At 39.9% G+C, this 13,243-nt stretch overlaps 1 long non-coding RNA gene across 3 annotated transcripts in view; it reads right to left on the reverse strand.

The window, feature by feature from the left end:
• LOC135416120 (uncharacterized) overlaps nucleotides 1-13,026 on the reverse strand; it is a 37,954-nt gene extending 24,928 nt beyond the window's left edge. For 2 of the 3 annotated variants that reach the window (XR_010431445.1, XR_010431450.1), the window contains exons 1-3: nucleotides 12,608-13,026; nucleotides 2,715-2,927; nucleotides 1,025-1,207 (exon numbers count right to left, since the gene is read on the reverse strand). This is a non-coding gene — a long non-coding RNA (uncharacterized LOC135416120). The remainder of the gene's footprint in view (nucleotides 1-1,024; nucleotides 1,208-2,714; nucleotides 2,928-12,607) is intronic. The other variant, XR_010431447.1, reaches the window with a different exon arrangement.
• Between the last annotated feature and the right edge of the window lie 217 nt (nucleotides 13,027-13,243).

Consider the following 13,243-nt stretch of genomic DNA (forward strand, 5'->3'; position numbering starts at 1 on the left):
TTCCTGTGACATGACTACTCAGGCAGAAGGCCTCTTTGAAGAGGCTTTTCAATCAAATATCTTTCACCAAAAGTTTGCTGTTCTGGGCAGGAATATGTGCAAGAACAGCAGACTTTGAAATTCAAAGACCTGACCGCAGTTTCATCATAATCATGATTAGATAACCACTACATCTGTACAGAAAAGCTCTACACTCTAAGTGCAGTAAGGCCACTACACCTAGGACAGGTGATCTGTACCAAACAGGCACAGCAGAATTGCAGTGAGTGTGTGGGAGACAAGAACCCCCTCTGACTTTTAGGTCTGGAAACTGATGGCTTTTATTTTACCCAGTAGAGCTGGCGGGGACACATCCCAACAATATGCTTACAGGTCCAACAGACAGCATGAGAGATGGCTTACTGCAGAGTCTACTCTTGTGGATTTAGGGGATACAATCCTTTTGTCTCTTTCATGGACTCAGAATCTCAGGATGATGGGCTAGAAGGAGGTCACTGATGAACCAAAAAAGGAGACAACCTCTGATTGCCCCCACTGCCACTGGTGTTTGTTGTGCTCTGAGTATTTGCTATATCCATGCTTGCATGAAGATTTGCACGCAATATCTGTGTGGCCAGGATTACCCTTACTCGGATGGCATAAAGGGACAGTATTCTGATGTTGCAAGATGAGGAAGAAGAAATGGAGACCTGCACTCTGCACAGAATAGCCAAAGTGAGAAAAACTAAAAAGGATATAAGAGGACAAAGGAAAAGAAAAAAAAATGCAAAGGGAGCAGAAAGAAAAGGAATAACAAGAGACTGGGCAGAGAGAAAAAGACTAGAGTGGACAAAGACGGACAGCTGAAAAGGAAGGATAGGCAGACAAAAGCACCTTGGGAGCCTGAAACACCCAGCTAAAAGATCTGGACTGAGGCTGGGCATGAGCTCATTTCACAGTAAATTCTAACAGCAGGGAACTCGTGCCCACATGTAAGGGGAACGCTGGCAGCAGTGAGGTCAGTGACGGCACTAACTTTACTGACCATTTGGGACGTGGGAGGTGGCACGAGGGGAGGAAGTGGGATGCAAACAATTCCGGCAGATACTTCCAAGAGAAGAGAAACTGGTCGGCAGGAAAGTTCCCTGATCTCCCTCTGTCATTCGTGAAGACTGATTAACTTCTCTGCAGCTCTGTCCTGGTCTTTTCAGTGAAAGAATCTTGCTAGCTTTCTCATAATGGCAGAAGTAATTAAAAAGGGGATCAACTTCAGAGGAACATAAAACACACACCAAAAGCCTGTCTCTTTAATGATATCCCCTACATACTTTCCTGGCGGGCATTCTGCTAATCTAATACCTGTTAATTCTATTTTTAATTAGGACTATAGCTCACCAGAGGCTGTTTTATACTTAATTTGTTGGGGTTTTATTATATGGCTCAACAGTCAGCCAACCACTGTATGCATCATGTGATCCTGGCTGAGATCTTTCAGGCATTACTGCACACTGAGGCCCTTGGAGAGAACGTGCCACTACAATTTATGAGTCACGCGTTCTTGCTCTGCCTAGGTCTTGTCATGTGTGTGCTTGTCAGGATTCATCTCCATCTCCATTACCCCTGGGGCAGAAGTCATAGTTTGTTTCTGCTCACTTGTCTGATTTTTAGCAGATCATATTCCCATCTTCAGAACCTTAAACAAGTGCCATCTTTGTAGAATTTAAGGTGGAATTCTAAGTGCTGATTTAATTCAACTCAGACCCATCTTTGAATTGACAGGAAATATCCTCAGTTCAACCATTTTCCAAGGTTGACATAGACTGCTATACAAAGAAAAAAAAATTAAACTAAATGCTTTCTTTGCTGTCACCAAACAGAAAACTAATTTTCTGAAGTGTTCTCCTTGTATTTCTGTAATTTTCAAAATATTTGCTTTTAAGAATTTGAAATGTTTTTGAGGTCCGAGGCAAAGTTTTATTTATCTGAAACACACATCTGAAAGAATCATCTTCATTAATGCTATTTTTGCCAGAATGGTTTGCAAAGAGGTTGTGCACCAGATAAAGAATTAGCTTGGAAATTATCAGGAGAAAAAAAAGAGATCACAGATAAACCAAGTCCACGGTGCTTTAGTGACCAGAACATAATTTAGGCCAATGATAAAACATTTTATTAAGCCATTGTAAGCCAGCTCAGGGAACTGACCAATCTTTGGTTTGCCTCTAGGATGCCAGCTGCTGGTTAAACAAGGGTATTAGTGTGTCATTGACTCCAAATTGGTGAGCAAAGAGGGTCACTAATAGCTGCTAAATGGTAAACCTCACCTCCATCTCTGTGGGTGCAAAGAAGGATGACACAAGTTGTTCAGTCACACACTGAGAATGATGTTATGCCATCCTAAAAGAACACATCAGTTCCAGAGAACCTGCTCTCTTTCAGTTTGAAACCACTTCCCCTTGTTCTGTCACTATATACTCTTGTAAAAGACATCTCCAGCTTTCTTACAGGCTCCCTTCAGGTGCTGGAAGGCCGCAATTAAGCTGCCCTGAAGCATATGGATGATGGTCTTATCCATTGGGAGTCTTCAAATAGAACAAACTGGATTCTTGACCAGTAAATCTCTAGCTCAGGGATTGCCAAAGATATGGAAGGAGGATGTAGCAAAGGAGGAGTCACTCCAGAAATGGACAGTTCCTTAATTCTCTCTGGTCTCTGCTCTTCTGCTCTCTACTCACCTGTCACCAGTATCTGCTGCTGCTTTCAGCCCCATTCCCATGCAGTGCTACATTCCCTGGACTCCTTAAGAAGGATTGCAAGCATCAAGGGACGTTACTGCTGATGCGATCATCAATGACTGCTGCTGGAAATCCATGCAGAAATATGTGCTGTGCACAGGGAAGCAGACAGCAACAATACCCAGCTCTCCTTTCCTCTCTCCCTTCTTCCACCTGTAGTTGAAATTCAAGGAACATAAGTCCCACTGTCTCCTGTCAGAAGGATATATTATCTGTTCCTTGGGGACTGGGTTAGCAATAGTAAGTCATGTGGTAGCCCTCCCAGCGGTGTGCCCATACCACGTGTGTAAATACCAGTATGTGTAAGTATGTGCCTGATATTAGACAAGATTTTTTGGATGTGCAAGAATGAGGGATAAGAGCAAATTCACCTACTCAAGATGGTCAAAATTACAATGTTGCTCGACCTGGGTAATTTTCCTCAGGGAAGGGCCACAGGAGAGGTCAGATAGTGGAAACACCTCTCCCCATTTAAGACAAGCCGCATCCTTACACCTTTGAGGCAGGAGACTTCTTGTAGTCTCAAGCATTTTGTGGTGACATTTCTAGGTTCAAGGTCAAGCCTGACATGCAAATCATCAAGTCAGGATCAGGCCAGGTCTGACAACAGTAGCCAGGGTCAAACAAATTCTTATGATCAACAGACAAGTCCATAGTGACAGGGCAGGTCCAATGTCAAGCTAGGAGCAGGGGCCATGGCCAGGCATGACTGAAACACAGTTGGAGCTAGACCGTAACTGACTGAGCTGCAATGGAGCCCCTGAGCAGAACACATGGGTGGAGGCCCTGTGTGAGGTCCATCAGAGCAGCTAAGGCTCATTAATGCACTCGGGATCCTGACACAATTTTTCTAGGAGCTGTGCAAAGGAGAGGTGAAAAGGTGCCAAGAAACTTCAGCCTGAGCCAAGGGATACCCAGCAAAATAACAAGCCTCAGCTGTTCCAGCAGGGCTCATGCTGCAGGAGTGTCAGACAGGCCCAGACATTTCCTGTCCCATTGTTTTTCCCCAGAACATTTGAAAAACATTGGTTAGCACCAATATGCAGTGACCATGCCCAAGAGAAGAGGCAGCCAGCCAATGTGACACTTGCTTTCCTCACACCCAGAAAAGTCAGCAGCAAAGAAACTCTTAAGGGAGGCTAGAAGGAACATTAAAAATGGGTTGAAACAGATTTTAAAACGATCATTATAAAATTTAGCACAAAGTACTATATTAATGGTCTTTTAATAATGCATGGCTTGTATGGAAGACCACAGAGCCCTACCTTTGGATTTCTTTGTTTTTGTTGTTTTCCAATTCACTCTTAGGATTCTGGTAATTACTTTTTTTTTAATTGAGTTTCTTCACAAGGAAATAAGTAGCTGGTTGAACACATGAACTAACACAGCCTAATTTTGGGCAGCTTCTGGGCTTGTGATAACTGACTTTTAAACTTTCTTACCCCTTTATTAATGACCAGAGAATAAGAATCTACACAGGAGCAAAAACTTGGCTGCAGAGCAGATCCTGTGTTGTCTGCAGGAAGCATTTCCTGTGGCTGGTCAATCATAACAACTCTTTTCCAAGAGTTTCTCTAACAGATAACCTATTTCTTCCCCCATGAGGATTAAGAGTATCACCCTTTCTTAGTCTGTGCCTAATTACATGAAGCATCCAGGAACAGAGTATGTTCAAGATCTCTGGCCCTCTATCAGATCTCACTGAAACTGGCCAGCAGACAAAAAAGGCAAATGCACATGCAAAGAAAATGAAAGAAAAGGAAGAAAGTGGGATTTCATGACTGTAATTCCTTAGGAAAGCAAGCTGAAAGGAAAAAATATCAATCACGTGATAATCACTCTTTAGTTCATTTTCACAGACAGGTTGTAAAAGCTCTATTAAAAAACCAAACAAAATCAAATGAACAGAAAAATGGAGGAGGTTTTATGAGATATTTTAAAATACAAATAAGTGAGACACTAATACCTTATATTTCCTTCAAATACATAGATCAAACTGTCTGCAGATATTGAATAGCTTATGCCTTGTCTGTGAGGCAGAAGAGTAATGGCGTTTATAAAATGGACTATGGCAAAGGTTTCTAGCCTTGCACAATATCAGAGAGAGAGTCTATTGCGGGGCTGACAACAATATCTGGGCTTTAATGCCTAAAACTACTGTAGGGTAAATATTGTAACTTTATTGCTCTTTCAGTAATAGAACAATGAGAGAGATAATAACAGGACTATCACTTCATCACATTTGTAAAAATGTGGCGAACAGTCATCTATTTTTTGAAATCTAAATGTATTAGGGAAGATACAAGTATATACTTTCTATATGTGGCATTTGCCAACAAAAGAATAATGTGAAAGATCATATTTTTTGAATGTTTTGCCTCCAAACTCTAATAGTTCTCCTTCCCTACTTCCAAAACATATTATAGAAAATATGGCTGGATGTGTTCTCAAAACTCAACCTAGTCCCTCTTTTTAACCCACACCTAGACATACCTGAGAAATACTTGCCTAAAACAATGGCAAATATGTCCCTTAATGATGGAGCTTTAACAGCTTTCTCAGGCAATATAATTCAGTACTAGAGTACCTTTTCATATTTTACCCCTTAATTGGGCCATGAATTTTCTTTACTGCAGTTTAGACCCATTGTCTATTTCTTGTGCATTGTGATTGCTCTGAGAGCAAGCAATTCCTTCCCAGGAAGCACTTGCATACCTAAGGAATATTTCTCCTGTCTTTCTTTGGAGTTCTCTTTTTCAGACTAAATAAACCTAATTCTGCTTTTGCTTTCCTTGCTGATCACAGTTTCCAGTTATTTTTTTTAATCTCTGCAGAGTACATCCATTTGGCCCACACATTTTCTGAAATATAGTATCCAAAATTGTATGGAACAATCCAGCTGAGACTTCCATTCATCCACATTTTGACATTTCCAGATGTTTTCATTTGGTTTGATTTAGTCTTGTGCAACTCTATCAGTGTGTAAGTACATGCATATTTAAAAAAAAAAAAAAAAGGCACCAAATTAAAAACCGAAGGATTAAAACATAATACGGGAGTTTGAGAGACATAAACTGTCAGAAGTGAACAGAATTGCAGTGATGGAAGGTGTTATTATTAGGAATAACTGTAAGTTCATAGAGGATATGTATAACCTTATTTTCTTCTGATTGGTGCCCTATATTACTGCAAGCATTATAGATGGCCATAAGCTCCTTTAGAATTCAAAGACTTACCAGGCATTCCCTCCTTGTAACCTCATATCCAGTTCCTTGCAGAAGCCATCTCCAGTGTGATAATACTTGCAAATTTTCTTCAAGTGCAAGTTCTTCGGTAAATCCCTGAAGTTTGCTCCTCATACTTTGCAAGCCAGCCCAGTGTGACTTTTCAAAGAGCAGAGCAATTGCAAAAGCCTCATATACGAATTTCAGTTGGATGGAGCTATCGATATTACATAGTAAAAAAACCCCTCTGCAAATACGAGAATGAAGACTGAATAACTTGATAGCAGTTTTCCAAATGTAGTTTCAATTAGCCTCAGAAAAACTGTGGAAAATTATTGTTTCTTGACAAGATAGTCATCAATTATTATTCAATACAAGCTGGAGATGACCTAGATGGAATGTGTTCCACAGTACAGCCATGATTCCTAAAACTCTAATTATTGACATTATCTTCAACCTAACTGAAAGCTACTGCTCATGAAGAGTTGTAGACAGGATTCTGACAAAGTGGAGGTAAACCCAGAAAGTTTTCTATTAGCAAGCAAATTTTATAAGGAATATGAAGCCATATCAGTGCATTCAGGGATGGCCTGGTTTACAAAATAATCTTAGTAAAGTCACGACTAAATACATGCTAATCTTATTCCAACACAAAATCCATGTTTGCAGGCCACTTTTTAAAGGCTCTGGGCAGCATATGTGATTCACAGTTCTGTCATAACTTCATCATACAGAAAGTGCTCCAGCTGCAGACCCTGTGGAAGCCCACTCCAGAATTTATAGAAGCTAAATCTCAGTTCAGTGATGGGGAGCCTTGTAGCTTTCAGATCCTTCTCCCTCCCAGAGCCTTCAGGCTTATGGTTTTAGGAAACATAAGACTCTGCACATGCTTGGGAACCCAAAGTTTGGCAATATGCCTCTTGGATCTCCCCTGAAACTGAGTGATGAGTGACCTGCTTTGCCAGGAATCCAGCAAACCCGGACAGGAATTCTACAGGACATCTGTATTACAAAGAAATGAAAAATTCTTGTAAAATCCTCAGTCTCAACTACACGTTAATTTAATTGAGAAATTTCAGCCTAACTTTGAAAGTGGTACATTTGCCCCCAACAGAGGCAATATGTACACATACATATATAGTTCCTTTTTAGAGGCTGTCTTTCCCTAGCAGCCAGGTGTTCTCTTTGCCTCACTTCAGTAATGGAGGGACACTGGGGAATGAGGAGTATGCCTCATATTCATAATTCCATTCTGCTAACAGCATAGTGGCCCTAAATTTCTGAGTTGTCAAACATTGTGTAAAACATGGCTGTAATGAAAGTTAATACACTTATGGACACAGTGAGCTTTGTCCCTATAAAATTCCCTTCTGTCCAAAGTACAAAGCAAGCTTCATGCATCTTCCATGGTGGTTTTGAGCCAAGATACAACAAGCTATTGAACTTCCAGCGTCTTGTGTGTCATATCTTCCAGTCTCTTCTAAAATCTCTTTCCATAGCTCCAGATTATTTCCCTAATCAAGGATTAAACCCTTTAACCACATGTATATTAGATAAAAAATAGCTTCTGGTGAGGTATATTCCTAATTAAAAATAGAATTAACAGGTATTAGATTAGCAGAATGCCCGCCAGGAAAGTATGTAGGGGATAGCATTAAAGAGACAGACTTTTGGTGTGTGTTTTATGTTCCTCTGAAGTTGATCCCCTTTTTAATTACTTCTACCATTATGAGAAAACTAGCAGGATTCTTTCGCTGAAAAGACGAGGACAGGACAGAGCTGCAAAGACATTCACCAATCTTCACGAATGACAGAGGGAGAATAGGAGAATTTTCTACTGATCACTTTCTCTTCTCTTGGAAGTGTTGTGCTGAAGCTGTTTGCATCCCCCCAAATGGTGAGTAAAGTTACTCACTGACCCCACTGTCATCAGCGTTCCCCTTAGACCCGGATACACAGAGTTTACTGTGAAATGAGCTCACACCCAGCCTCGGTCCAGGTCTTTGAAGCTGGGTACTTCTTCATTCGGCTACAAAAATCAGTCTTTCTAGAAGTTTGGTCGGCAAGATTGAAATGTTTTATGACTTTTGGTCTCACAGACTTTACCTTGCTTTTGCCTCAAATGATTTTTGCAGACCTTCAAGGTCCAAGTGGAGTGAGACACTGAATTCTATCATTTGTTTCCTTCAGACAGTAGATCTGTCTTTTTCTTTTCATTCTTTTCTTTCTGTCTGCTAAACTAAAGCTGCAAAGGATAGCAAGTTGCATTGGGGCATTCTTCTACAGGAGAAGCTACTCAGGCATCAGCAGATGAGAAGGAGGTTTCTTACAATACTTTCCATTTAAAAGCCTTTTAGACTCCTGACATTTTGCTATGTAAAACATTCTTCAACTTCACTGAAGTTTTATAGGTCCTCTCCAAAACATGTGCTCAGAACATCTTCTAATCCTGTCTTCACAATATGTCCATGTAGACATGACCTTCTAATCTTGACTTCCAGTCAGAGAACCAGACTAGAGAGATGGCAGCAACAAAAGTGAGCACACTGAAACTATTAAGCAAAGCAAATTGAAATTTACATCGCCTAGACCAACACAATTGCATGCATTCCTCTTACAAAACAGAAGAAATCGTGCAGGACAGTAGAAAGAAGGGAACAGTGGCCTAATAGTTGATTTGCAGAGAGAGAGACTGTGTTGTGAATTAGATGAGCAAAGTGCCTTGATTCAGGCCTTTTATCTACAGGCCTGTGGAAGGTAGGGTGCAGTGATATCAAGTAAAGAAGCACTGCCAGCCCTGCAAAATGTAGGGCAGGGCTCAGAATACCAATTTTTTTCCAGTCAACACAGTGCCAATACCAATGCTTTCTCTTTTGGAAACATAAACTATAGAGCAAGGCAGAGAAAAATGAATTGTTCCAAATCTGAGAAACTCCTAATTCTCTCATTTTTTTTTTCTTTCTTTTTGTTTGTTTTTTTTTTTTTTAAGTTCACTCCCTCCAAATTATATGACATTAAGGAGTTAAGATTGGATAATATTTCTGTGAAAATTCTTAATCTGTTAGGTTCTTTGTAACTCAATATTTTATTGAAAATTGTAATCCTGTCCATTATTCCCATATGTGTACCAGAAAACAACAGTAGCCTCTAGAGCCTAGCTGACCAAAGATGAGTTCTCAATAGCTCAATACTCAGTGGAAACTGCTAGAAAGGAACATCTATTGTCAAAAAGTGATTGAAATGTTCTGCTAGATATCTACGGATTCAGTGCTCAGTAATCTGTAATAAATAGCTTAGACTGCCAATCAGTAAAGAGATTAAGGCCAGACAGACGAATTTTTAAACACATCTTACCAATGTCATCTACTAACAGAGAAGAAATGTTTACATATTCACCTCTCTCTTCCTTGTGTGTTATTGCCAAGAAAATACAAAACACCCCAAAAAGTCCAATGGGTAGCATAGTATGAATTCATCTCCATGCACACTACAGTTCTTCCTTCAGAAGAAGTGCTTTGTTGAAATAAAAGATTCATGCCAAAAGTGATGTCCCTTAACAAGGGAGATAATGCAACACGTTGTTCATATCTATTCATTTTTGTCTTTCAAAATCATTGACCCAGTGAAGTCATTACAACCTTTATCATTTTAATCCGACCCTATATTAAGTATTTGCTTATAACTAAGGGAAGCTTACTTGTGGAATGACAGAGTGTTCCCAAAGTGCCATCTAAGGCTGAAATCATTCCCCAAGGAACCGAGAATCATCACAAATCTCATTACCTTCTTGTACAGGACACTTTGAGTTTGCTCTCAGTAACATGAATAGCAACATGAATTTTAAAACAAAACACATTTGAGCATAATGAACATTAAAAACAAAAGTTAAGGCAGTGACGACTTAGTAAAGCCAATGGTAATACCAGATAGTGCTACATCAAAACTCTTAATTAAAAATTGAAGAAAACAAAAGAAAATACACTGTTCCTGTTGTAAAAAGGCCAAACCTCCATTTTGGAAAGACTTTTCGTCTTAAATAAACTACATGGAGCAGGGACTTAATAGTTGACAAAGACTTTGAAGCAGCAAAACCCTATTGCATGTGACAAGATGTGGGACAAAATGATGATGCAAAAATAGAAGGATAAATGTAACTGAATGTGCCACACAGAACACAGAAAGCTGAGGCAAGCATTGTCACCACTGTCGGCTTTCAGGTTCCTTCTTTCTTCAAATTTTTCAAATCGTAGCTTGTTTCTTCCATAGGAACCATGGAAAAGCAAAATAAGGACCAAATATGAGACTTTTGGATTTAAATCCATAATTCCAAGTGTTTTGAAAAGCACTATAAACCCAACAAATATTGGTTTAAAAAAAAACAAACAAACCTCACAACTCAATTATCTTGATTTTCTTTTCTTGAATTCAGAGCTTTCCTTCTGAGAGATTAGGAAAGACAAGAGTTTCCAGAGAACAAAATAATAGTCTTAAAATATTAAAGCCTCAGATAAAACACATCAAAATGCAATTAAATATTTTATTGAAATTAATTTAAAATACTTCTCACTTGTAAACAAGTAATCTAGAAGAAATTTTACCATGAAAACACAGAGTTTGAACTTCTTAGCGAAGTCTCAGAGGCAAAAGTATCCCAAGCTGAGACGTTTCTGTATGGACTGAAATGAGAAAATCCCCGCCATTGTGAGACTGCTACAAAAATAGCCAGTGCTGGCAAAGGAGTGTCAACTGACTTCAGTAAACGAGGGAAATACTGGCAAGCGTAAACCCTGACCTTGAGCAGCAATATTCTCATTTCAAGACTTGGAGGTATACACACATAGCCACCTATTTCTGTCGGAGGCTACTCTTGCTGCAATCTATCCCTGGGCAGACAGCCAGGGCAAAATCTCTCCAGGACAGAAGCCCCACTTAAACCGTGGGTTTAACAGGAACATAATGAAGGGAGTGGCTGAAAATAACCTGCCCTTACAAGGCAATCACATTTCGGGATTCCCAGGCCATGGGGAAAAGGCATCTGTAAACAACAGAGTCTCTAGGTCCTGCCTTTCCCATCACCTTCTTCTTCTTGGAAAAGGAAACCTTGAGAAACTTCTGTGAAAGGAGCAGTCACAATGTGGGAAAGAGAACTTTTAGTGGCTTTGTTCTCCCTTGAACTGCCCCTCTATGGCTATACCAACAGTAGCCGAGCAGTGGAGCGCATTTTTTCCCAGTTTTGTACAATGTGAGAGCAGGGGAATGTGTGCTCCAGGAACCTCTTTGCAGATGGTGAGTTTTTTTCTTTATGCCCTCGTCTTTTCCGCTAGCTCGTAATCTGCCCCCTAGCTTCCCTGGGGCCAAGGGGAAGAGGATGATCTTTATATAGCTGTCCTCAGGGACTGGGTGAATCACAGAGTAACATCTAATCCCTCTCGCACTCCGCAACTGTATAACATCCCAGCTGAATAACAAGCCAGGGAAAATAAGTTGCAGTTTTACATACAAAAATCAGGCAGAGGTATCACAAGCACAGTCAGAGCAGTTACCAGTTGCCACCATAAAACTCAAACTGGAAAATTAAACAAAGGAGAATAACCAGAGACCAGAGAGGGTGCAGAAACCACTTAGAAAGACCAAGACGCCATGTTCTTTATTTTGGCAGTTAATTTTTCAAAAAATAATATTGAATAGTCATTGGGTGAATATATTGCAGGATTTTTTTTTTTATTTATTTTTTTTTTTTTTTTACTGGAGAGGGCAAGGAGCCATGTTTTTTAAAATGCTTGGCCACCATGTTTGGTATCTGAGCTGTATATCATGCACTGTTTGTCATTTCACGCCACTTAGAACAAATCCTGGCTGGCCGGAATCCTAGTCCTGTGGACTGTGAGTCATGGATATTAAATGACCATCATGTGAGCTCCTGCATGCTGCTGTGGTTAGTGTGTGACACTGTAAAGTTGTACAGTATCTTATCACAGAAGAGCATCAACATGAATAAACAATTTGAGCAGGAGCACTTCCAAAACAACACAAAATAAATTACTTGTTTTAGCAAGAGGCAAGTAAGGGGTAAGGATGCATGAAGCTGAAGCAAAGGTACAGCATTTATGTGTTTTTTGGGGAACCGGTAAGCCACAGAAAATCAGCTACTGGCTCTGTAATAGCGGATCTGGGGCAAGAATGGAAAAGATACTGTCTGTAAAGGAACAGTTTGCAAGAATCTTTAAATCTCCTCAAGGAAATTCTGTAGCAGTCTTCTTGATGCATGATCATAATCCAGTCCAGTCTCATTTTATTATCCTACCAGGATAAGGAACTGAACACAAGCGTTTAAGAATCTATCTCTTAGGAACCAGAACCAATTTTGGGATTGACTAAAATACCCGTCCGAATTCAGAATTTTAAAACAAGTAATGAGATGTTTTTCACTGATGTGATATGGACAATCCTTGAAGTGGATGGTTTTAGTCTAGCAGAAGCCAAAACTAGAAGATTTACTGAGCAATCCATTTCATGTTAATGACATGCAGGAAATCTGTACTACAAATCACACTGGAAAAAACTTACTGCAAGGGGAAAACATCGTTTTCAAAGAATACCATTTCATACCTGGATTAGGTAGGTTTATTCCATCCTAGTTAAGACCTGAGTAAGTTCTTGCCATCGGTGATAAAATGAAAATCCATTTTAGCCAAGACACAGGAAAACCCTGTAAGAGTTAGATGTGAAAGCCCATTTCCATCTTCATTAGCATGGGTAAGCTGTTCAGGCTAGAAATTGTTATTGTCCAGTCCAAAGTGTTATCCAGTTACCTTCTGCAGGTTACTATGAAATCACGTACTGCTATCAGAGGTTCTTATGGGTCTATAATGTTTCAGTTCTCAGTCACGGTTCCAACAAAATTACTTCTCTTGCTGCCAGTTCCAGCGTAGATCATGTTTTTCTGTCTTTGCATCTGTTTTTCTTCCTGGTAGCAGCTACCAGCTTCTTCCCACTATCACAGCAGTTTCCCCTACCTTTGCTTATGTTTCTACCACGTCATAGCAGTGCAGTTAGCTCTCCTTAGGTCAGCAAAGCCAGGCATTCATAGCTAGCACTTTCTAAAACTTTTCAAGCACTGAATAATTTAAAATGTATTATATTTTTTGAATTAAGCATCAAAAACTTTGGATTTGAAGTCTGTTCACAGGCCAAAAGAGACAGTTAAAACTCACTACTGATTTTTGGTACAGAAGTCCAGGGTTT

Source organism: Pseudopipra pipra, chromosome 1 (assembly GCF_036250125.1).
Source record: "Pseudopipra pipra isolate bDixPip1 chromosome 1, bDixPip1.hap1, whole genome shotgun sequence".
NCBI classification, from domain to species: domain Eukaryota; kingdom Metazoa; phylum Chordata; class Aves; order Passeriformes; family Pipridae; genus Pseudopipra; species Pseudopipra pipra.